Below are 25,602 nucleotides of genomic sequence, written 5' to 3' on the forward strand. Positions count from 1 at the left end.
CCCTACCAGACTGTTTTTGTTAAGGTACCAGATGGAACGATTATCCACATAGACGACCTCGCTCTATACCAACTTCCCGACGACAGTATAGACACAGATTGAAATGCCTGACGCTTTTTCTAAGCGTTCCCTTGAGTTACTACAAGCCATTCAAAACCAAATTCAGTACGAGGAACCAATGACTGGTGATCTTATCATACTGGATGAGACACTTTAAGTTGACCCGAATGACTACAAGCCAAAAGATTGGTCTTTTCACCCGCTCTCGGATGGTGCCGGACAGTATCCTGACTGTTACCATGATCCTTGGTCTTATTTCCATTGGCCTTTGCACTTACTACGTACACAGGTGCACACATGTAATGGGTGACCTAATGAGGTCTCATACTAGGATCACCCGTGGGATGGAAGCAATCCCGATTTTCGGAAAGTTGGCAGTAGATCCTGAAACCCCATCAGGGGGTCCATCAACAGCATCCCCAGCCTCCTGTCCTGAATTCACTAGGTCAGCCCTGTAATGTCCCCAATGTAAGCTTTGTTATTCAGGGTACTATTTTTTCAAGTGCCTTAACTACCCACCTTCAAGTATGATCACCCTAGATATGACATCAAGTATGATCACCCTAGATATGACATTAAAGACAATGTCATTTAGCCAAGACCTTGACATATATAGAACATAGCCCAAATTAGATGATTAATAAGGTGTGGTAGCTATATTTTGTATATCTTTTGCTTTTATTAATTTTTGTTTCATTTCCTTTGACACTTAGGAAGTGATAGAGACAAAAACAAGTTCCCCATACAACCACCAGTTAGAGACACAATGCCACTCATTTTGGGAAGAAATGAAATTATGTATTGCCTGAGTGTTACTGCCTAGATCCACTAGCCGGGGAAACCGGACGACGGGCTGGAACACAGAGCTAGAGCTAGAGCGTTGGACTAGTAACCGAAAGGTTGCAAGATTGAATCCCTGAGGCGACAAGGTAAAAATCTGTCATTCTGCCCCTGAACAAGGCAGTTAACCCACTGTTCCTGGGCCGTCATTGAAAATAAGAATTTGTTCTTAACTGTCTTGCCTAGTTAAATAAAGGTACTATAACATTTTTTTAAAATCCATTCAGAAATCCTACCAGGGTGGGGGACTGACTGCCATGATGATCCATAAACCAGGACAACTGATGGTCATTCTTATAGTGGGTTGCAACATGCAGAATCCTTCCAAGTTTAGCGCACCAGAGGGGGAATGTCATGAATGTCATGTCAGGCCTGTTCGGGTCAGGTTACCGTGGACCACACTCCTACAGAGGCGTCTCTCACATCCACCAGAGGGGGAGATATCGAGAGGTATGGAGGTAAGGGTTTTTATGACACCTCACGCCCACTGTAAATCTTAAGGTTCTCTCACTGTGGAGGAATGGAATGCATGATGGGCCTATGGAGAACCTACCTCAGAACAGTAACATGTAATAAATGGGACAATATGTTTTTGTCAGCCAAAATGGTGGTAATGACGATAGATGGAATATGAAAATGTATTTTGTTATGTCATTAAAAGTGACATGACGACGTTATAACGAAAACATTGTAACTTGATGAGTTTTCACAATATGTACCTGATGTTTGCATACTGTAAGTTGTGTGGAAAATGTCCAGATCAAATAGAATGTTTTTGTAAAGATGAAATGTGAAGTTAGTTGTTTAAATTGGATCTGAGTAAAATCCAGACCTTGCCTCGTAACCAGCGACGCCCAGAGAACTTGCCATAAAGACGGAAATACCCCTTTCTGACCAGAGGGTATAAAACATGTGAGTTAAGAAGGAACATATCAGACTAGGTGACCCCGAGCTGCAGCCAAGGTCCGAGGTAGTCGCAATGCCAAAACGCAACACGAGGTTGAAGAAGACAATGGAATTCACCGAAGAGGGTGAATTCAAACAGGATCACCCGGTTATTCTCTCCAATGAATCGTGTGTCTACAGTGCTTCAAGGAATCGTGTGTCTACACTGCTTTCATTCCCATGCTGTAACCACCTATGTGGCTGATTTGCCGTCCTCAGAAGACCCCTCTTTCAGAACAAGGTCGAGGCAACAGACCACTAAGAGACAGGACACTGACATCGTGTGGACAATTAGAGTTACACCCAGTAACAACAGTGGTGCCGCCATCAGAGGAGAAGGAGGAACTCAGTCCACCTAGGAGATACCCCATCAGAGACCTCAATACGTAATTACATAATTATATTCTGACCTATGAGAGCGGCAGTTCGGGGCAATGTTAGGGCTAAACTAAGCATAGGTTACAAATGTACCCAAGTGTGCTTTTCTCTCTTTCTCCCTCTCTTTCAAATCCCTATTTTGTGTAACACACGTCAGATTGTGTTGGGCCGCTAGGGACCTGTTTCAATAGCCTAGACGGTTTGTTTGTGTATGTGTGTCTTATATAATTTTAGCTTGTTAGTAAATAAATAATCAACTCAATTGGTGTGGTACGGGCTTATTTAGTGGGACCCGGGTTTGTGCAGATTCGCGAATTGTGCAACGTTCAGGATGAGACTGTAGAGGAAATAATTAATTAGCGACAGTTGTGAAATCGATATTCTGATATTTGGGAAATAGAAACTCAGTAAAACCAAACTATCCCATGGTGCCTCAGTTTAACCTCTCTAGGGTATGTGCGTCCCACCTGGCCAACATCCAGTGAGATTGCAGGGCACCAAATTCAAATACAGAAATACTCATTGTAAAAAAAAGATACAACTATTTTACATTGGTTTAAAGATTAACTTCTTAAAAAATGCTTTACGGCGAAAGCATGCCTTACAGTTATTTGAGAACAAATCATTACAAACAGTAACCAGCCAAGTAGAAGAGTTACACAAATCAGAAATAGAGATAAAATGAATCACTTACCTTTGATGATCTTCATATGTTTGCACTCAGAAGACGTTCATGCATTCAATAAATGTTCCTTTTGTTTGATAAAGTCTCTCTTTACATCCGAAAACCTCAGTTTTGTTCAGTAATCCACAGGCTCAAACGCAGTCACAAAAGGCAGACAAAAAAATCTAAATTGTATCCGTAAAGTTCATAGAAACATGTCAATCGATGTTTATATTCAATCCTCAGGTTGTTTTTAGCCTTAATAATCGATAATATTTCAACCGGACAATAACGTTGTCAATATAAAAGGTAAACAAGAAAGGCACTCTCTCTGGTGGCACTCATGAAAAAGCTCTGTGACACTTTAGGGTCCACTCCTTCCGACTGCTCTTACTCCCTCATTTTTCAGAATACAAGCCTGAAACAATTTCTAAAGACTGTTGACATCTAGTGGAAGGCATAGGAACTGCAATTTGAGTCCTAAATCAATGGATACTGTAATGGCATTGAATAGAAAACTACAACAACAACAAAACATCCTACTTCCTGAATGGATTTTTCTCAGGTTTTCACCTGCCAAATCAGTTATGTTATACTCAGACTCAGACTATACTTTTAACCGTTTTGGAAACTTTAGAGTGTTTCCGATCCAAATCTATCTTCCGGGCCTTAGTAGAAGGCAGTTTAATTTTGGGTATGCTTTTCATCCAAAATTCCAAATGCTGCCCCCTACCCTAGAGAAGTTAACTTCTTAAGGTACAGGGGGCAGCATTTTCACTTTTGGATAAATAGCGTTCCCAATTTTAACTTTCTGCTACTCATGCCAGGAATATAAGATATGCATATTATTAGTAGATTTGGATAGGAAACACTCTGAAGTTTCTAAAACTGTTTGAATCATATCTGTGAGTATAACAGAACTTATGTAGCAGGCAAAACCCAGAGGTTTCTGTCTGTTCACTGGTTTTCATTGGCAAATTGTATTTCTCAGGAACCTGTTTTCAGTTTCTACCGCTTTCACTGGATGTCACCAGTCTTTGGAATTTGGTTGAGGTTATTCATTTGTGCAATGAAGAAGTAGGCCATCTAGGAACTTGGTAACACTGTTGAGAGTGCGCAAGATGTGAAAAGTAGCATGGTTTATTGTCTTCCTGTATTGAACACAGATAGACTCGTCTACAATTTGATCGATTATTAACGTTTAAAAATACCTAAAGTAGTACAAAAGTAGTTTGAAATAGTTTGGCAAAGTTTATAGGCATGTTTTGAAATATTTTGTAGTGGCGTTGCGTTTTTTGGAAGCTGACTTTTTTCTGGATGAAACGCGTCAAATAAATTGACATTTGGATATATATGGACGGAATTAATCGAACAAAAGGACCAATTGTGATGTTTATGGGACATATTGGAGTACCAACAAAAGAAGCTTGTCAAAGGTAATGCATGTTTTATGTTTTATTTCTACGTTTTGTGTAGTGCCTTTAAGTCTTTATTTAAGACTCATCTCTTCCGTAGGTCCTATGATTGAGTGTAGTATGGCCCAGAGGTGAACGGAAAGACACTGGAGCGACGAACTGCCCTTGCTGTCTCTGCCTGGCCGGTTCCCCTCACTACACGGGGATTCTCTGCCTCTAACCCTATTACGGGGGCTGAGTCACTGGCTTATTGGTGCTCTTACATGCCGTCCCCAGGAGGGGTGCGTCACTTGAGTAGGTTGAGTCACTGACATGATCTTCCTGTCTGGGTTGGCGCCCACCTCGGGTTTGTGCCGTGGGGGAGATCTTTGTGGCCTATACTCGGCCTTGTCTCAAGGTAGTAAATTGGTGGTTTGAAGATATCCCTCTAGTGGTGTGGGGGCTGTGCTTTTGCGAAGTGGGGGGGGGTTATATCCTGCCTGTTTGGCCCTGTCCGGGCGGGGCCACAGTGTCTCCCGACCCCTCCTGTCTCAGCCTCCAGTATTTATGCTGCAATAGTTTATGTATCGGGGGGCTAGGGTCAGTCTGTTATATCTGGAGTATTTCTCCTGTCTTGTCCTGTGTTATTCTCTCTCTCTTCCTCTCCCTAACCTCCCAGAGGACCTGAACCCTGGGACCATGCCTCAGGACTACCTGGCCTGATGACTCCTTGCTGCCCCCAGTTCACCTGGTCATGCTGCTGCTCCAGTTTCAACGGTTCTGTCTGCGACTATGGAACCCTTACCTGTTCACCGGACGTGCTACCTTGTCTCGGACCTGCCTTTTTCGACTCTCTCTACCGCACCTGCTCTCTAACTCTGAATGATCGGCTATGAAAAGCCAACTGACATTTACTCCTGAGGTGCTGACCTGTTGCACCCTCTACAACCACTGTGATTATTATTTTACCCTGCTGGTCATCTATGAATATTTTAACATCTTGGCAATGTACAGTCGTGGCCAAAAGTTTTGAGAATGACACAAATATGAATTTCCACAAAGTTTACTGCTTCAGTGTCTTTAGATATTTTTGTCAGATGTTACTATGGAATACTCCAAACTATGGAAAAGCCTGAAACAATGTCTAACGACTGTTCACAACTAGTGGAAGCCATAGGGAACGGAATCTGGGTCCTATCCCTTTAAATGGTGGATAGGTTTTCATTGGAAAAACAGCCATTTCAAGGTAATGGCACTTCCTGGATGGATTTTCCTCAGGTTTCTGCCTGCCATTTCAGTTAACTTTTGCCTTATGACAAGGTGCTCCATCATGCTGGAAGAGGCATTGTTTGTTACCAAACTGTTCCTGGATGGTTGGGAGAAGTTGCTCTCGGAGGATGTGTTGGTAACATTCTTTATTCATGGCTGTGTTCTTAGGCGAAATTGTGAGTGAGCCCACTCCCTTGGCTGAGAAGCAACTCCACACATGAATGGTCTCAGGATGCTTTACTGTTGGCATGACACAGGACTGATGGTAGCGCTCACCTTGTCTTCTCCGGACAAGCTTTTTTCCGGATGCCCCAAACAATCGGAAAGGGTATCCATCAGAGACAATGACTTTACCCCAGTCCTCAGCAGTCCAATCCCTGTACCTTTTGCAGAATATCAGTCTGTCCCTGATGTTTTTCCTAGAGAGAAGTGGCTTCTTTGCTGCCTTTCTTGACACCAGGCCATCCTCCAAAAGTCTTCTTGTCACTGTGCGTGCAGATGCAGTCACACCTGCCTGCTGCCATTCCTGAGCAAGCTCTGTACTGGTGGTGCCCCGATCCCGCAGCTGAATCAACTTTAGGAGAAGGTCCTGGCACTTGCTGGACTTTCTTGGGCACCCTGAAGCCTTCTTCACAACAACAGAACTGCTCTCCTTGAAGTTCTTGATGATCCTATAAATAGTTGATTTAGGTGTTATCTTACTGGCAGCAATTCATCTGATCACTCTTCATAACATTCTGGAGTATATGTCAATTGCCATCATGCAAATTGAAGCAGCAGACTTTGTGAAAATTTATATTTGTGTCATTCTCAAAACCTTTTGCCACAACTGTACAATTATAAACTCTACCGGACACAGAGATGAGGACTGGCCACCCCTCAGAGCCTAGTTCCTCCCTAGGTTTCTTTTTATGTTTCTGCCTTTCTAGGAAGTGTTTTCTATCCACCGTGCTTCTACATCTGCATTGCTTGCTGTTTGGGGTTTAAGGCTGGGTTTCTATTTAACACTTTATGACATTGGTTGATGTAAAAAGGGCTTGATGGTTTCTGCGACTGCACTTTAAAAAACATTAATAGTTCTAGAAATGTTCAGCATTGACTGACCTTCATGTCTTAAAGTAATGAGGGATTGTTGTTTCTCTTTGCTTATTTGAGCTGTTCTTACCATAATATGGTACTTCGTCTTTTACCAAATAGGGCTATCGTCCGTGTACCACCCCTACCTTGTCACAACACTTTTGATTGTCTCAAATACATTAAGAAGGAAAGAAATTAACTTTTAACAAGGCACACATGCATTTCAGGTGACTACCTCATGAAGGTGGTTGAACGAATGCCAAGAGTGCAAAGCTGTCATCAAGGCAAAGGGTGGCTACTTTGAAAAATCTCAAATATAAAATGTTTAGATTTTTTCAACACTTTTTGGGTTACTATATGATTCCATACACTACCGTTCAAAAGTGTGGGATCACTTAGACATTTTTTGTCCATTAACTTGTTATGGCTGCAATCCCAATACCGGGTTCGATATGACAACTACTAGTGAAAATAGAGGGCACCAGGTTCAAACCACAGAAATCTCATAATTACAATTCCTAAAACATACATGTGTTTCATATCATTTTAAAGGTAATTTGGTTGTTAATCCCACCAAATTGTCCGATTTCAAATAGGCTTTTCAGCGAAAGCACTACAAACGATTATGTTAGGTCTCCACCAAACCACAATAAGCACAGCCATTTTCCAGCGAAATATAGCATTCACAAAAAGCAGAAATAAAGATAAAATGAATCACTAACCTTGAATTATCTGCATCAGATGACACTCATACGACTTCATGTTACACAATACATGCATGTTTTGTTTGATAAAGTTCAGATTTATTTTAAAAAACAGAGTTTACATTGGCTTATTAGATTCACTAGTTCCAAAAACATCAAGTGATTTTGCATAGCCACCTCGTTTCAACAGAAATACTCATCATAAATGTAGATGATAATACAAGTTATACACATGGAATTATAGATATACCTCTCCTTAATGCAACCGCTGTGTCAGATTTCAAAAAAGGTTTACGGAAAAAGCAACACATGCAATAATCTGCGCTCAGAACAGACGCCAAGTTAGCCACCATGTTGGAGTCAACAGAAACCAGAAAATACATGATAAATGTTTCCTTACCTTTGATGAACTTCATCAGAATGCAGTCCTAGGAATCCCAGGTCCACAATAAATGCTTGATTTGTTCGAAAATGTCCGTTATTTATGTCCAATTAGCTACTTTGGTTAGCGCGTTTGGTAAACAATTCCAAAGTCACGTCCACTATAACGTGACGAAATGTCCAAAAGTTCCTTAACAGTCAGTGGAACCATGTCAAACGATGTATTGAATCAATCTTTAGAATGTTGTTTACATATATATCTTGAATAATGTTCCAACCGGAGAATTAGAATGAGTTCAGATGAGCGATGGAACGCAGGTCCTTCATCTGTGAACGCGCATAGTGGTCAATCGTGGCAGTGGTGACTATTTCCTGTGTCATTCGACCCCCCCTTCACATTAGCGTCATCAGGCAAAGTTCTATTGACTGTTGACATCTAGTGGAAGGCGTAGGAAGTGAAATCTCATCAATATCTCTCTGTAATTTCAATGAGAGCTTTGTTGAAAATCTGCCACCTCAGAAAAAAAATAACCGGAAGTGGAATTTCTCAGGTTTTTGCCTGCTATATGAGTTCTGTTATACTCACAGACATAATTCAAACAGTTTTAGAAACGTCAGAGTGTTTTCTATCCAATAGTAATAATAATATGCAAATATTAGCAACTATGACTGAGGAGCTGGCCGTTTACAATGGGCACCTTTTCATCCAAGCTACTCAATACTGCCCCTGCAGCCATAACAGGTTAAATTAACAAACAAAAAATGATCAGAAATACAGTGTAGACATTGTAAATGTTGTAAATTACTATTGTAGGTGGAAACGGCTGATTTTTTATGGAATATCTACATAGGTGTACAGAGGCCAATTATTAGCAGCCATCACTCCTGTGTTTCAATGGCACGTTGTGTTAGCTAATCCAAGTGTATCATTTTAAAAGGCTAATTGAACATTAGAAAACCCTTTTGCAATTACAGTGGGGCAAAAAAGTATTTAGTCATCCACCAATTGTGCAACTTCAACTATGACAGACAAAATTAGAAAAGAAAAATGATGTCCCGCGAAATGACCCATCAGGTTTGATTGTGTTACAAACAAACCAGTTGATTGCAGTGAAACCAAACATGGCTGGAAAAGTCACGTTCTGGGTGGATTATTTACCTGGAATGTGTCGTCGAAAATGGAATGAGATGGAAATCACGACACAAGTGGGTCACAAAATGTTTCGTGTTAGGCTATAAAAACGAATTTTATCAAACAAAAGATCATTCATCGTGTAACAATGAGCATTGGGATTGCAAATAGACGAAGATCGTCAAAGGTAAACTATTTATTTTAATGCAGTTTGTGATTATGTTACGCCTTTGCTGGTTGAAATTGTTGTTTGTTATGGGGCTCTATACTCAGATAATCGCATCGTATTCTTTCGCAGTAAATCCTTTTTTAAATCTGACAACACAGTTGGATTAGCAATATTCTAGGCTTTCGATACATGTGAGACACTTGTATTTTCATGAATGTTTAATATGACTATTTATGTAGCGATCACCGTATGTTGTGGAATTTCAGTCCGCTACCGGGTTCCGTGCTCAGAGAGGTTATCAGATATCAGATTATGGATTTTACAACAGTCACTAATTAATTAATTTCCTTTACATTCTCATCCTGAATCTGATTTGTAATCTGCAAATCTGCACAAACCCGAGTCTCACTAAATAAATCTGAACCAGACTAATTGAGTTGATTATTTATCTGCTAACAAGCTAAAATGATATAAGCACACACACAAACCCAGTCTAGGCTATTGATTAGAATTTAGTACAATGAAACAGGTCCCTAGTGGGCCAACTTAATATTACACGTGTTACACAAAATAGGGATTTGAAAGAGAGAGAGAAAAAGAGGAAAGCACACTGGGGTACATTTGTAACCTATGCTTCGTTTAGCCCTAACCTTGCCCCCAAACTGCCGCTCTCATAGGTCAGAATATAAAGTGCCTTGCGAAAGTATTCGGCCCCCTTGAACTTTGCGACCTTTTGCCACATTTCAGGCTTCAAACATAAAGATATAAAACTGTATTTTTTCGTGAAGAATAAACAACAAGTGGGACACAATCATGAAGTGGAACGACATTTATTGGATATTTCAAACTTTAACAAATCAAAAACTGAAAAATTGGGCGTGCAAAATTATTCAGCCCCTTTACTTTCAGTGCAGCAAACTCTCTCCAGAAGTCCAGTGAGGATCTCTGAATGATCCAATGTTGACCTAAATGACTAATGATGATAAATACAATCCACCTGTGTGTAATCAAGTCTCCGTATAAATGCACCTGCACTGTGATAGTCTCAGAGGTCTGTTAAAAGCGCAGAGAGCATCATGAAGAACAAGGAATACACCAGGCAGGTCCGAAATACTGTTGTGGAGAAGTTTAAAGCCGGATTTGGATACAAAAAGATTTCCCAAGCTTTAAACATCCCAAGGAGCACTGTGCAAGCGATAATATTGAAATGGAAGGAGTATCAGACCACTGCAAATCTACCAAGACCTGGCCGCCCCTCTAAACTTTCAGCTCATACAAGGAGAAGACTGATCAGAGATGCAGCCAAGAGGCCCATGATCACTCTGGATGAACTGCAGAGATCTACAGCTGAGGTGGGAGACTCTGTCCATAGGACAACAATCAGTCGTATATTGCACAAATCTGGCCTTTATGGAAGAGTGGCAAGAAGAAAGCCATTTCTTAAAGATATCCATAAAAAGTGTTGTTTAAAGTTTGCCACAAGCCACCTGGGAGACACACCAAACATGTGGAAGAAGGTGCTCTGGTCAGATGAAACCAAAATTGAACTTTTTGGCAACAATACAAAACATTATGTTTGGCGTAAAAGCAACACAGCTCATCACCCTGAAAACACCATCCCCACTGTCAAACATGGTGGTGGCAGCATCATGGTTTGGGCCTGCTTTTCTTCAGCAGATGGAAGATGGTTAAAATTGATGGGAAGATGGATGGAGCCAAATACAGGACCATTCTGGAAGAAAACCTGATGGAGTCTGCAAAAGACCTGAGACTGGGATGGAAATTTGTCTTCCAACAAGACAATGATCCAAAACATAAAGCAAAATCTACAATGGAATGGTTCAAAAATAAACATATCCAGGTGTTAGAATGGCCAAGTCAAAGTCCAGACCTGAATCCAATCGAGAATCTGTGGAAAGAACTGAAAACTGCTGTTCACAAATGCTCTCCATCCAACCTCACTGAGCTCGAGCTGTTTTGCAAGGAGGAATGGGAAAAAATGTCAGTCTCTCGATGTGCAAAACTGATAAGAGACATACCCCAAGCGACTTACAGCTGTAATCGCAACAAAAGGTGGCGCTACAAAGTATTAACTTAAGGGGGCTGAATAATTATGCACGCCCAATTTTTCAGTTTTTGATTTGTTAAAAAAGTTTGAAATATCCAATAAATGTCATTCCACTTCATGATTGTGTCCCACTTGTTGTTGATTCTTCACAAAAAAATACAGTTTTATATCTTTATGTTTGAAGCCTGAAATGTGGCAAAAGGTCGCAAAGTTCAAGGGGGGCGAATACTTTCGCAAGGCACTGTACTTATGTAATTACGTGTTGAAGGCACACTCCATGGGGTATCTCCAGGTGGACTGAGTTCCTCCTCTGATGGGTTATCTCCAGGTGGACTGAGTTCCTCCTCTGATGGGGTATCTCCAGGTGGACTGAGTTCCTCCTCTGATGGCGGCACCACTGTTGTTACCGGGTGTAACTCTAATTGTCCACACGATGTCAGTGTCCTTTCTCTTAGTGGTCTGTTTCCTCGACCTTGTTCTGAAAGAGGGGTCTTCTGAGGACGGCTAATCAGCCATATCGTGGTACCAGCGTGGGAAACGGATATCTTTCCGACAGAGAAGATCTAAACCAGGCAAGAACTTGTCCGTGTAGACCAATTTGGGTTTATTTTTTTATTTAACAAGGCAAGTAAGTTAAGAACAATTGTGCGCCGCCTTATGGGACTCCCAATCTCAGCCGGTTTTGATACATCTTGGATTCGAACCAGGGTGTCTGTAGTGACGCTTCTCGCACTGAGATGCAGTGCTTTAGACAGCTGTGCCACTCGGGAGCAAATGTGGTGTGGTGATAGATGGTGTCAAAAGCATCACTAAGGTCTAGAAGCACGAGGACAGATGCAGAGCCTTGGTCCAATGCCATTAAAATATATTTTACCACCTTCCCGAGTGCAGTCTCAGTGCTATGTTTGACTTCAGGAAGGCGGTGAGTTCCTGCGCAACAGCTTTTTCAAAATGTTTGGAGAGAAATGGGAGATTCGATATAGGAAGATAGTTGAGTTTTTTTTCTGAGTCAAATTTTGGCTTTATCAAGAGAGGCATTATTACCGACATTTTTAGTGAATTTGGTACACATCCGGTTAATAGGGAGCTGTTTATTATGCTCAACATAGGAGGGCCAAGCACAGGAAGCAGCTCTTTTAGTATTTTAGTTGGAATAAGGTCCAATATGGAGCTTGAAGGTTTAGAGGCCATTACTATTTTCATGAATGTGTCAAGAGATATAGGATTAAAAAACTTGATCTTCCTTGGTCCTAGGTCCTGGCAGTGTTTTGCAGACTCAGGACAACTGAGCATTGTAGAAATACACTGATTCAAAGGAGTCTGTAATTTGCTTTCTAATGATCATGATTTTTTTTGCCATAGAAGTTCATGAATTTACCACTGCTGAATTGAAATCCATCCTCTCTTATGGAATGCTGCTTTTCTTTTTAGTTAGCTCTGCGACCGTTTCAAAAATACATTTTGGATTGTTCTTATTTTCCTCAATTAAGTTGGAAAAATAGGATGATCGAGCAGTCGTGAGGGCGCTTCGATATTGCACGATACTATCTTTCCAAGCTAGTCAGAGGACTTCCAGTTTGGTGGAGCATCATTTCCATTCCAACTTTCTGGAAGCATGGTTCAGGGCTCGGGTATTTTCTGTAAACCAGGGAGCTAGTTTCTTATGACAATTATTTTTAGGGGTGAGACTTCATCTAGGTTATTACGCAAGTCAAATGTAATTCCTCAGTTGGGTGGTTAAGCAATATTTGTACTCTGAGGTGGAGGGAGTCTGGAAGGGCATCTAGGAATCTTTGGGTCATCCGAGAATTTATACCACAGCTTTTGATGATCCTTGGTTGGGGACTAAGCAGATTATTTGTTGCGATTTACAAATGTAATAATGGACATTAGACTGGTGGAAATCTGTGCTTTGTTTTTTTTCTCCAACCGCCGTGTCTTTGTGAGATGCAGAGCAGGTGAAAGAATGATCTCCGCATGTGCGGTTCCCACCGCGAAGCATGGAGGAGGAGATGTGCTGGTGTGGGGGGCTTTCCTGGTGACGCTGTCATTATTTACATAGAATTCAAGACACACTTAACCAGCATGGCTACCATAGAATTCTGCAGCGATATGCCATCACATCTGGTTTGTGCTTAATGGGACTATCATTTGTTTTTCAACAGGACAATGTCCCAACTCACATCCAGCCTGGGTTATTTGGCCAAGAAGGAGAGTGATGGAGTGCTATATCAGATGACCTGGCCTCCACAATCACCTGACCTAAACCCAATTGAGATGGTTTGGGATGCGTTGGACCTCAGAGTGGAAAAGAAAAGCAGCCAACAATTGCTCAGCATATGTGGGAACTCCTTCAAGCTGATTGAGAGAATGCCGAATTGTGCAAAGCTGTCGTCTAGGCAAAGGGTGGCTACTTTGAAGAATTTAACATATAAAATATTTGTTGATTTGTTTAATTTTTTTGTTGTTAGCACATGATTCCATATGTGTTATTTCATAGTTTCGATGTCTTCACTATTATTCTACAATTTAGAAAATAAGAAAAATAAAGAAAAAGTAGGTGTGCACACTTTTGACTGGTACTGTACTTTATGCTCTGGCTCAGCCCATCAGTTTCTGGACCAATCAGATGGCCCTGAATGTGTTTGCATTGCGGAGAATAAAATACGTCCATGGGTGTGGCGTAGCATTTGTAACTTGAGTAAACACATGGCTCTATGCAAACTCAATTTGATTTAATACATTTTGACATTTTGAGTGAGTTGAACAACTCAACTTAACATGTTTGGTCAATTTAACACATTTTATTTACTTGGCTAGATAAAACAAGTCATTTTGACTGAATATCCATGTATGTCAGCCAATGAGAAGGTTGCTTTGATTTCCACAGACCAGCTAGGTCACCATCGCCCGGCACCACCTCTTCATGGTGAGCATGTCATCACGAGTCCACCTGCGGATTTTTCTGCAGTTGACTAATCACCCACAAAACCAAAAATGTGAGTGTTCCCCACTACAGTTATCAACGGAAAATCGCTGTGTGTCTCAGGGAAGGGGACAATGTTCTTGGCTGGAGTTCGACAAGGGACGGTGTTTTCTGTATAAATGTGTATACATTTTTCCAAGGCCACTATGGAAGGCTCATTTGTTAGTGACAGATATAAGGATTGGAAGCACCTTCACAATTCATTCTTCAAGCACCAGGCTAGCAAACGCTACTTTTGCAAGGAATACATTTGAAGACTACAGTGCAAGCCATCGCCATCAAAGCCAAGGCCATGTTTTAAACCAACTTCGACTTCATAAAGCCCTTTTTACATCAGCAGATGTCACAAAGTGCTATACAGAAACCCAGCCTACAACCCCAAACAGCAAGCAATGGAGATGTAGAAGCACGGTGGCAAGGAAAAACTCCCTAGAATGGCAGGAACCTAGGAAGAAACCTAGAGAGGAACTGGGCTCTGAGGGGTGGCCAGTCCTCCTTTGTCTGCTGGCTCCATGTGATCACTATCATATCTCTGTTGAGGATGCTGAATTAACCAAAAAGTGGGGGGAGGTCAGGAATTCCCATCCCTTATGAAGTTTTGGACAACTGCAGCCTTGACATTTTCCCAAACATCAATAGACGACTAATATTAGGAATCAAGGTAAGACCCAGATGCAGACTGTCAAAGTTAACATGTTTATTGTGGCAACAGGGCAGGCAAAGACAGGTCAGGGCAGGCAGGGGTCGAACATCCAGGGTAAGGCAAAGGTACAGGACGGCAGGCAGACTCAGGGTCATGGACAGGCAGAGTGGTCAGGCGGGCGGGGACATTGTCAGGACAGGCAAATGTCAAAACCAGGAAAGAGAGGCTGAGAAACGATAAGAGCTGACAGGAAAAACGCTGGTTAGCTTGAACGAACTAGACGAACTGGCAACAGACAGAGAAAACAGGTATAAATACACAGGGGATAATAGGGAAGAAGGGTGACACCTGGAGGGGGGATGGAGACAATCACAAGGACAGGTGAAACAGAATAGGGCATGACAACTAAGGGCCATCATCACCCTTCCGATGACTTCATGATGTCTGTATCAAAATATCCATCATAACATACCCGTTGTGATATCATTATGTAAAATGTTTTCATTTCTGAATGCCTATGCAGTAGTGTTTGCTTATTCAAAGTGAGCTATTCGCTTCATACAGTTCAAGATAAGCCTAAAGGGTATGTATTATATTGTGTGTGGCTGTTTTCATATGGCAAAATGTGTGCACTTTTGGGCTTAATGAAAACACTTTCAGGGCTTTCTATTTCTATCATTCCTTGCTTCTTTGTGCAACAATCTGTATGCGCAAATTCCAGTGTCAAGCTGGTGTCCGGGCCGATTCGCTGACCATGGTTCTGAATACACCTATTGTGCCTGTACTGTAGATCGCTGCTTTGAATGGGAGTGGTCGATATGATATGATGTTTATTTCAAGAGTTTGGACTGTCAGACTGAACACACCAATTATCTGTATTTTGTGACAGTATCATTTTATCACTTCTCTCTCTGAATATGTAGGTGATAGACATGTTGTGTATTTCATTATGGCCTGTTTTGTCAGTGGTGTCGTTATAAGAGTTTGTGTAGTTCCGCACTTGCACTGCCTAATTGGCAATAATAAGGGGCTTATTTGTCAAGGGAAATGTGTGGTGTTTTTTGGTAACATTTATCCTGCGTTGTGTGTTATGAATATGTTGGGGCATTTTAGCTGTATTTTTGCTGAAAAAAAGTATCCCAGACACTTTTACTTTTCCCAGCCACACAGCAATTTCTTTGTAACAGTATTTTTATTGGAATTTCACAATTTTCACCATTAAGAGATACAACAACAGAGACAAAGCACAGACAAAGCACACAGAACAAAAACAAACAGCACCCACTTACACATATCTACGTGCATATATATATATATATATATACACACATACATACACACACATACATATACCCATGCACATACACATACATACGCGCACGCACACACACACATACACACCCATACATACGTACACCATTTTCCTCTTCCCGCTCGGTGCTTCTCTCACCCCATCCACATCATTGCGTCTCTCAATACAGACATTTTAAACAAACTTACAAACAGAAATTAAACAAAAAAGCTCAGTTTAAACCAAGAGGTTAGGTTCCACACATGGAACGTACAGTGTAGTTCTGAAATACATAGATCCCCGCCATTCTAAGAGAATCCTTGCAGCATAATAGCTGATACCTCAGGTAGAACTGGTCTGTTTTAGAATGCAATGTACATGTCAGATATTCCAGAGGAACCCATTCAAATAGTATCTTATGCCAATCTTTAATAGAAGGAACCTTATGACTAATCCACTGTAAAAGGATGTTTTTCCTCGCTGCGAAGGTAAGGATGTTGTAAAGCCTCCTTTTACCGACAGAAGTAACATGCCTACTAGGGAGAAAAAAAAGCATTATTTCAATGACAGACACATCAGGGTTACCAATTAAGGTGGTGCTCTTCAGAATATAATGTCTTACTTGTAGGAAGCGGAAAAAGTCCTGCTTTGGGAGTCGATATTTCTCGACCATCTGCTCAAATGACAACAAAATCTTATCAGCAAATAGGTCATTTAGCCTGCGTATGCCCTTATTAAGCCATAAGTTAAAGCCAGCATCCAGCAATCCTGGACTGAAATCTGTGTTGTTAAGAATTGGGGTAAGAACAGAGGTTAGTTTGGACCTTCCCAGGAAGCGTTGACCTGACCTCCATACTTTGAGTGTGTTAAGTGTAACGGGATTATTGCAGTGATCTTCTACAGACTTGAAACTTCTGAAAAATAAAAGATCCTGTAAGGGGTATTTTGAAAGAGAAGTCTCAATGTCTAACCAAATAGAGGAGTCATCATTTGTGATCCAGTCAGAAATATAACAAAGGTGGGCACACCATTGATAGAACCTGATATTGGGCAGGTCCAAGCCGCCCATAGAACTTGGCAGCTGCGATATTGCCAACTTAAGTCTTGGCTTGCGTTTACTCCATATAAAGGAACATAGCCATCCATTTACATCCTTTATTACCTTATTGGAGAGTAATACTGGGATCATTTGGCTTGGGTAAAGTAGTCTAGGTAAAATGTTCATTTTCAAGAGGGATATTCTACCCAACCAAGAAATCGGGAGAGAGTTCCAGCGCTCCAGATCCTGTCTTATTGTATCAAACAAGGGAACAAAATTGGCTTTGTACATTAGCTGGAATTTAGGAGTTACAAATATACCCAGATACATGAAACCTGAGGGAGACAATTTAAAAGGGAAGGGGGGGAGAAGTATTAGGTACAGAGTGTAGGCTACCAAGTGGCATAGCCTCTGACTTAGTAAGGTTAATCTTGTAGCCTGAGAATTTGCTGAATAATTCAATAATATTAATAAGAGATGTAATTGAAGTCTCGGGACTAGAGATGAATATCAGGACATCATCAGCATACAAACTTATTTTATGGTGAACATCACCAATGAGCAGCCCCTGTATAGCAGGCGTTACCCTGATGGCATCGGCCAGTGGTTCCATAACGAGTGCAAAGAGGAGGGGGGATAAAGGACAGCCCTGTCTGGTACCTCTGTGTATAGAGAACCTATTTGACCTTAGCCCATTAGTAAGGACAGCAGCCTGAGGATCATCATATAAAACTTTCACCCATTTTATAAAGTTGTCCCGCAGACCAAATTTATTTAGAGCAAATAATAGGTAAGACCACTCCACACGATCAAATGCTTTCTCAGCATCTAGGGAGAGCACAAGACCATCCACAGCACTTTGTTGGTAGGCTTGAATTACATTAAGAAGCCGCCTGACATAGTTGCATGACTTACGGCCCCTAATGAAGCCAGTTTGGTCTCCTTTCACAATTAGTGGCAGTGAGTCCTCTAATCTTGTGGCTAGAATTTTAGAAAGCAATTTTCTATCCACATTCAGAAGGGAAATTGGTCTGTACGAGGAACAAGACTCTGGACATTTTCCCTTTTTGAGAATAAGTGAAATGTTGGCTTCTCTCAGCGTTTGAGGGAGTTGGTCATTTGAAAATGAGTGGTTAAACATATCACGCAATGGCTCAAGGATCAGGCCATGGAACTCTTTATAGAACTCACTACAAAACCCGTCTGGTCCTGGGGCCTTACCATTTTGCAGATTCTTAATTGCGAAGATTATCTCTTCCTTGGTAATAGGGGCATTAAGGAGGGACCTCTGCTCTTCGGAGATAGTAGGGAGCTCAATCTTACAAAAGAAGTTCTCCATTAATTTGGGTGCATCCTTTGGCAGTTCTGAGGCATAACGGTTTGTATAAAATTTCTTAAATGAGTCACTTATCAATTTATTTTCATATAAATGATTACCATCAGAATCAGTAATAGTAGCTGAGAGTAGCTGAGAGTCAGCCCTCTTTTTAGCTAGGTATGCCAAGTACTTTCCTGGCTTATCGCCATGTTCATATAGCTTTTGCCTGACAAATCTCATTTTCTTTTCAGCGTCCTGTGTTAGGAGAGAGTCTAACGTTGATCTAATGACTGATATTTCCTTTAATAGGGCAGGAGTGGGTGTTTTAATGTAGTCCTTCTCTTTAGTTCCTAATTCACCCTCTAACATTTTTTGCTTTTCCCGCTTTTCCCGTCTCTTAGTAGCTGTGTATGACATAATCAGACCCCTGGCATACGCTTTACAGGTCTCCCAAAGGAGCGAGGGGTTATCTGTTGATTGAGAGTTAATAGAGAAAAATGCTTTAAACTCTGTAATAAAATATGATGTGAATGTATGGTCTTTAAGAATGGTTGTGTTCAACCTCCAATGTCTTGACCGATTGAATGCCCCGTTGAGTTTTATGTCCAGGATCACCTCAGCATGATCAGATATGACTATGCTTCCTATCCTAGCGGATAAAACAGACTGCAAAGACGTCCTGGGCAACAAAAAAAAATCTATTCTAGTCTGACATCCATGAGGTGCAGAGAAAAAAGTGAACTCTCTGTTGGAGGGATGAAAAGCTCTCCAGACATCCGCATACCCCAGATCATCACAAATAACTTTAAGTGACTTAGCTTGAGGAGAGAGTGAAGCTATACCGCTGGGAAACTTATCAATAAGGGGGTTCAACAAGCAGTTAAAATTTCCTCAAACCACTGCAGTGTCAGAGTTTAATTCTGAAAAGTCTAGAAATGCCTTAGTGAGGAAATCAGGGGGGTGAGCAGGGGGGAAGTAAATATTCATTATCGAAATGTTCTGCCCTTGTAAAGTACCATTAATTATAACAAAGCGACCAAATTTATCTTTCACACAATTCAAGACCTTAAGTGGTAAGTTCTTTTTCACCAGAATTGTTACACCTCTCCTTCTGGATGTAAATGATGAGAAAAACACTTGACCAAAACCCCCTTGTTGTAATTTTAGGTGCTCCTTATCATCCAAATGAGTTTCTTGCAACATGGCAATATCAATATTTTCTTTTTTCAAAAAAGACAGTACTTTCTTCCTTTTAATGGGGTTATGGCTCCCTCTAATGTTCCACGTACATACACGCAGTCTGTTATCTGCCATTGTATCTTGACCATTCAACATCCAGACTGGATCCTACTGTAAAAGTGGGGTGGTACCTTTTTCCATGTGTTGAACTCTCCTCTATCTCACTGAGCATAAACAAAAAATATGAACCCTGAACTCGAACTATACTAAACCCAAAAATTAAACATGTAAAGATCCAAAAGGGGGTTTTCCCACTAGCTAACATGGAGGGGATTTCAACTCTCCAATGTAGACTCTTAAGTCCGCATTGCCGCTCAATAGCCTCATCCTTTATATATATATGGAAAAGAAAATCAATAGATTGAGGCTCTTCCACCTAAAACCAAGCCTGGGCACCAATATGGATTCACACATATCTCAGCCTGAGCTATAGCGGCTATTACTTTAGCAAGAAAAATAATAAAGATACGAATATTACTGAGCCGGAGTACGTGAGGACTCACACCACTGTTTCATGATCAGATTCAACCAAAAATAAACAAAGTTATTCAATGCTGTGGAGGTGCAGCTTAAAGTTATTTACCCGAGAGAGTCAATAAACGCAGCAGCCTCTTCAGGTGTGTAGAGCTTTTTAGGTGATCCGTTGACCATAATCTTCAATGTGGCCGGGTACAACAGTGCGTAGTCCATCTTCATTCTCCTGAGTCGAGCCTTCGCCTCATCAAACGCTTTGCGTCTTCGTACAACCGCTGTGGATTAATCATTGAAGAATGAGACATTTGGAGCTTTATGTTGACTACTATCAGAGCCAATGTTTCTAGCCGCATCCATGACGCGCTGCTTGTCGGTGAAGTTGTGGAACTTTATAACCACCGGCCGTGGGCGCTGATTGGGACCGGGTATCGGTGCTTGAGAGCGATGGGCTCTGTCCAGCTTCACACGACCAGCCTTAGTGTCCATTTGTAGGTAGCCAGGGATCCATTCCTCAAAGAATTTTACTGAATGTGTCCCTTCAGAATTTTCCGGGAGTCCCACAACACGAATATTGCATCTGCGTCCTCGATTATCCAAGTCATCAATGTGCTCCGCCATTTCACGCACCTGTTTCTCAAGAGCTTTTGTCTTAGCGTCCATAGATGTAGTTGAAGTTTCCACTGCAGCAATTCTTCCTTCCGCCTCAACAACACGTTTCACAACGCTCTGTATTTCAGCTGAATGGCCTGCTATTGCTTCCAAGACCGTTCTTATCTTAGCATCGATCACTTTAGTAATGTTATCAGTCATCTTTTGAATCATCAGGTCCATTGCGCCTGGATCCGCAATGGTGTTAGCTTCGCTAACGTTAGCTAGCTCCTCATGCACATCCACAGGGGTGGTTTTGGTCGACTTCTTAGTAGTTATATTGGGCATGTTGTCAGAACTTTTTGCGAAATAGTCGTCAAGACTCATTATATGGTAACTTATTTAGCCAATTCTACCACTTTTTCAAGCTAGGAGATTAATGTAAGAATATAAATTTACGAATGCCACGAGAGCTCGCTGAAACACCGTGTTCTCTCTACGGCGCCATTTTGTCCCCCCACACAGCAATTTCTTGATGTGTCTGGTATGTCTGTGTCCCAATGTCTATACCTTTGACTTGCATTGCACTGTGGAAGGGAGAGAAGGGGGATGGTCCCTAGTGCCTCGGCTGATTGACTGAGTGCTTTAGTGACCAGTCTGAAATGGGGTCCTTCGGGGAGGGAGGGCTCAGCTGCACCTCCTCATGTAAACGGCTATTTAAAGTGGCCCAGGCAAAGAGATAAGGACACACACACACAAACTAACAGCTACCAGACATGGCCAGATTACATTTGGGGCTGCCAGATTTGGTTTGGGTAGATTTGGTCTGCCAGAAAGTGGTAGATGGCAAAAACACCCACCCCTAGTCCATTAGTTTGGCTGAATGGACTATGCTATCGAGAGGGGATTTCTGTATAAAAAGGGCTTATGGATGAGAGGTGACAGGGCTATTGCCCTTGATGAGCTCCTTTGTCCAAAGCCTTTGGAGACCCCCAATCTGGGGATACTTACCTATAATCCAAGTTTACTACTCTCAGTGACGCTATCTAAACATTCATAAAGGCTTATGTCAACAACCGCAGGTTGACGTACAGTATGTGTTATGATCTATTAGCCAGTGGTTGTTGACATAGGCATGAATGGACATCATGCATTGCCTTTGAGTGCGCTACATAGTCTCAATGTAGGCTGTTAAGATGACACAAAACAGGTGACCACAGGGGTTTCTCAGGAGATAAGAGTACAGTACATACTGGAATATCTTGTGTATAGTGTGTGTACAGTGGTTCCATAGAGGGAAGTGGTTCCATATATGGTTCAGGAGTGGCATGTCATTCTCTTCCTGAATACTGAAGCCTGCATATTTCTAGCTGGTGAGTAGTTCCTGGCTGGTCTTCTCATGGTACTCCTGAAAAGCTATTTCCCTCTCTGCTAAAATAGAGATATGTCTCCAGAGCTGGTCATGGAAAATAAAAATATCAAAGCTCAACTTGAATATTAGGTCATGGATGGGGGCGGTTACCTGCAGTGTATTTGAACAAGGGACTGTCTGGCAGTCAATCAGCTGATGGAAATGAGAAAAATCAAAGATGGAGTTAGAAGAGAGAGAGGAGGGTGGGGGGAAGGAGGGATGGTTAGTGAAGCGTGGCTATTCAGTCTGGCCCACAATCTGTGGCATTTCAGATGACGAAGGACCACGTTTACGAGGTTCACAGGGTGAGGAGGGCAATGAGACTAGTGAAATAAAGGTAAACAAAGAAGGACCACGTTTACGAGGTTCACAGGGTGAGGAGGGCAATGGGACTAGTGAAATAAAGGTAAACAAAGAAGGACCACGTTTACGAGGTTCACAGGGTGAGGAGGGCAATGGGACTAGTGAAATAAAGGTAAACAAAGAAGGACCACGTTTACGAGGTTCACAGGGTGAGGAGGGCAATGGGACTAGTGAAATAAAGGTAAACAAAGAAGGACCACGTTTACGAGGTTCACAGGGTGAGGAGGGCAATGGGACTAGTGAAATAAAGGTAAACAAAGAAGGACCACGTTTACGAGGTTCACAGGGTGAGGAGGGCAATGGGACTAGTGAAATAAAGGTAAACAAAGAAGGACCACGTTTACGAGGTTCACAGGGTGAGGAGGGCAATGGGACTAGTGAAATAAAGGTAAACAAAGAAGGACCACGTTTACGAGGTTCACAGGGTGAGGAGGGCAATGGGACTAGTGAAATAAAGGTAAACAAAGAAGGACCACGTTTACGAGGTTCACAGGGTGAGGAGGGCAATGGGACTAGTGAAATAAAGGTAAACAAAGAAGGACCACGTTTACGAGGTTCACAGGGTGAGGAGGGCAATGGGACTAGTGAAATAAAGGTAAACAAAGAAGGACCACGTTTACGAGGTTCACAGGGTGAGGAGGGCAATGGGACTAGTGAAATAAAGGTAAACAAAGAAGGACCACGTTTACGAGGTTCACAGGGTGAGGAGGGCAATGGGACTAGTGAAATAAAGGTAAACAAAGAAGGACCACGTTTACGAGGTTCACAGGGTGAGGAGGGCAATGGGACTAGTGAAATAAAGGTAAACAAAGAAGGACCACGTTTACGAGGTTCACAGGGTGAGGAGGGCAATGGGACTAGTGAAATAAAGGTAAACAAAGAAGGACCACGTTTACGAGGTTCACAGGGTGAGGAGGGCAATGGGACTAGTGAAATAAAGGTAAACAAAGAAGGACCACGTTTACGAGGTTCACAGGGTGAGGAGGGCAATGGGACTAGTGAAATAAAGGTAAACAAAGAAGGACCACGTTTACGAGGTTCACAGGGTGAGGAGGGCAATGGGACTAGTGAAATAAAGGTAAACAAAGAAAGACCACGTTTACGAGGTTCACAGGGTGAGGAGGGCAATGGGACTAGTGAAATAAAGGTAAACAAAGAAGGACCACGTTTACGAGGTTCACAGGGTGAGGAGGGCAATGGGACTAGTGAAATAAAGGTAAACAAAGAAGGACCACGTTTACGAGGTTCACAGGGTGAGGAGGGCAATGGGACTAGTGAAATAAAGGTAAACAAAGAAGGACCACGTTTACGAGGTTCACAGGGTGAGGAGGGCAATGGGACTAGTGAAATAAAGGTAAACAAAGAAGGACCACGTTTACGAGGTTCACAGGGTGAGGAGGGCAATGGGACTAGTGAAATAAAGGTAAACAAAGAAGGACCACGTTTACGAGGTTCACAGGGTGAGGAGGGCAATGGGACTAGTGAAATAAAGGTAAACAAAGAAGGACCACGTTTACGAGGTTCACAGGGTGAGGAGGGCAATGGGACTAGTGAAATAAAGGTAAACAAAGAAGGACCACGTTTACGAGGTTCACAGGGTGAGGAGGGCAATGGGACTAGTGAAATAAAGGTAAACAAAGAAGGACCACGTTTACGAGGTTCACAGGGTGAGGAGGGCAATGGGACTAGTGAAATAAAGGTAAACAAAGAAGGACCACGTTTACGAGGTTCACAGGGTGAGGAGGGCAATGGGACTAGTGAAATAAAGGTAAACAAAGAAGGACCACGTTTACGAGGTTCACAGGGTGAGGAGGGCAATGGGACTAGTGAAATAAAGGTAAACAAAGAAAGACCACGTTTACGAGGTTCACAGGGTGAGGAGGGCAATGGGACTAGTGAAATAAAGGTAAACAAAGAAGGACCACGTTTACGAGGTTCACAGGGTGAGGAGGGCAATGGGACTAGTGAAATAAAGGTAAACAAAGAAGGACCACGTTTACGAGGTTCACAGGGTGAGGAGGGCAATGGGACTAGTGAAATAAAGGTAAACAAAGAAAGACCACGTTTACGAGGTTCACAGGGTGAGGAGGGCAATGGGACTAGTGAAATAAAGGTAAACAAAGAAAGACCACGTTTACGAGGTTCACAGGGTGAGGAGGGCAATGGGACTAGTGAAATAAAGGTAAACAAAGAAGGACCACGTTTACGAGGTTCACAGGGTGAGGAGGGCAATGGGACTAGTGAAATAAAGGTAAACAAAGAAGGACCACGTTTACGAGGTTCACAGGGTGAGGAGGGCAATGGGACTAGTGAAATAAAGGTAAACAAAGAAGGACCACGTTTACGAGGTTCACAGGGTGAGGAGGGCAATGGGACTAGTGAAATAAAGGTAAACAAAGAAGGACCACGTTTACGAGGTTCACAGGGTGAGGAGGGCAATGGGACTAGTGAAATAAAGGTAAACAAAGAAGGACCACGTTTACGAGGTTCACAGGGTGAGGAGGGCAATGGGACTAGTGAAATAAAGGTAAACAAAGAAGGACCACGTTTACGAGGTTCACAGGGTGAGGAGGGCAATGGGACTAGTGAAATAAAGGTAAACAAAGAAGGACCACGTTTACGAGGTTCACAGGGTGAGGAGGGCAATGGGACTAGTGAAATAAAGGTAAACAAAGAAGGACCACGTTTACGAGGTTCACAGGGTGAGGAGGGCAATGGGACTAGTGAAATAAAGGTAAACAAAGAAGGACCACGTTTACGAGGTTCACAGGGTGAGGAGGGCAATGGGACTAGTGAAATAAAGGTAAACAAAGAAGGACCACGTTTACGAGGTTCACAGGGTGAGGAGGGCAATGGGACTAGTGAAATAAAGGTAAACAAAGAAGGACCACGTTTACGAGGTTCACAGGGTGAGGAGGGCAATGGGACTAGTGAAATAAAGGTAAACAAAGAAGGACCACGTTTACGAGGTTCACAGGGTGAGGAGGGCAATGGGACTAGTGAAATAAAGGTAAACAAAGAAGGACCACGTTTACGAGGTTCACAGGGTGAGGAGGGCAATGGGACTAGTGAAATAAAGGTAAACAAAGAAGGACCACGTTTACGAGGTTCACAGGGTGAGGAGGGCAATGGGACTAGTGAAATAAAGGTAAACAAAGAAGGACCACGT

This window comes from Oncorhynchus kisutch, linkage group LG29 (assembly GCF_002021735.2).
Source record: "Oncorhynchus kisutch isolate 150728-3 linkage group LG29, Okis_V2, whole genome shotgun sequence".
Lineage (NCBI taxonomy): Eukaryota > Metazoa > Chordata > Actinopteri > Salmoniformes > Salmonidae > Oncorhynchus > Oncorhynchus kisutch.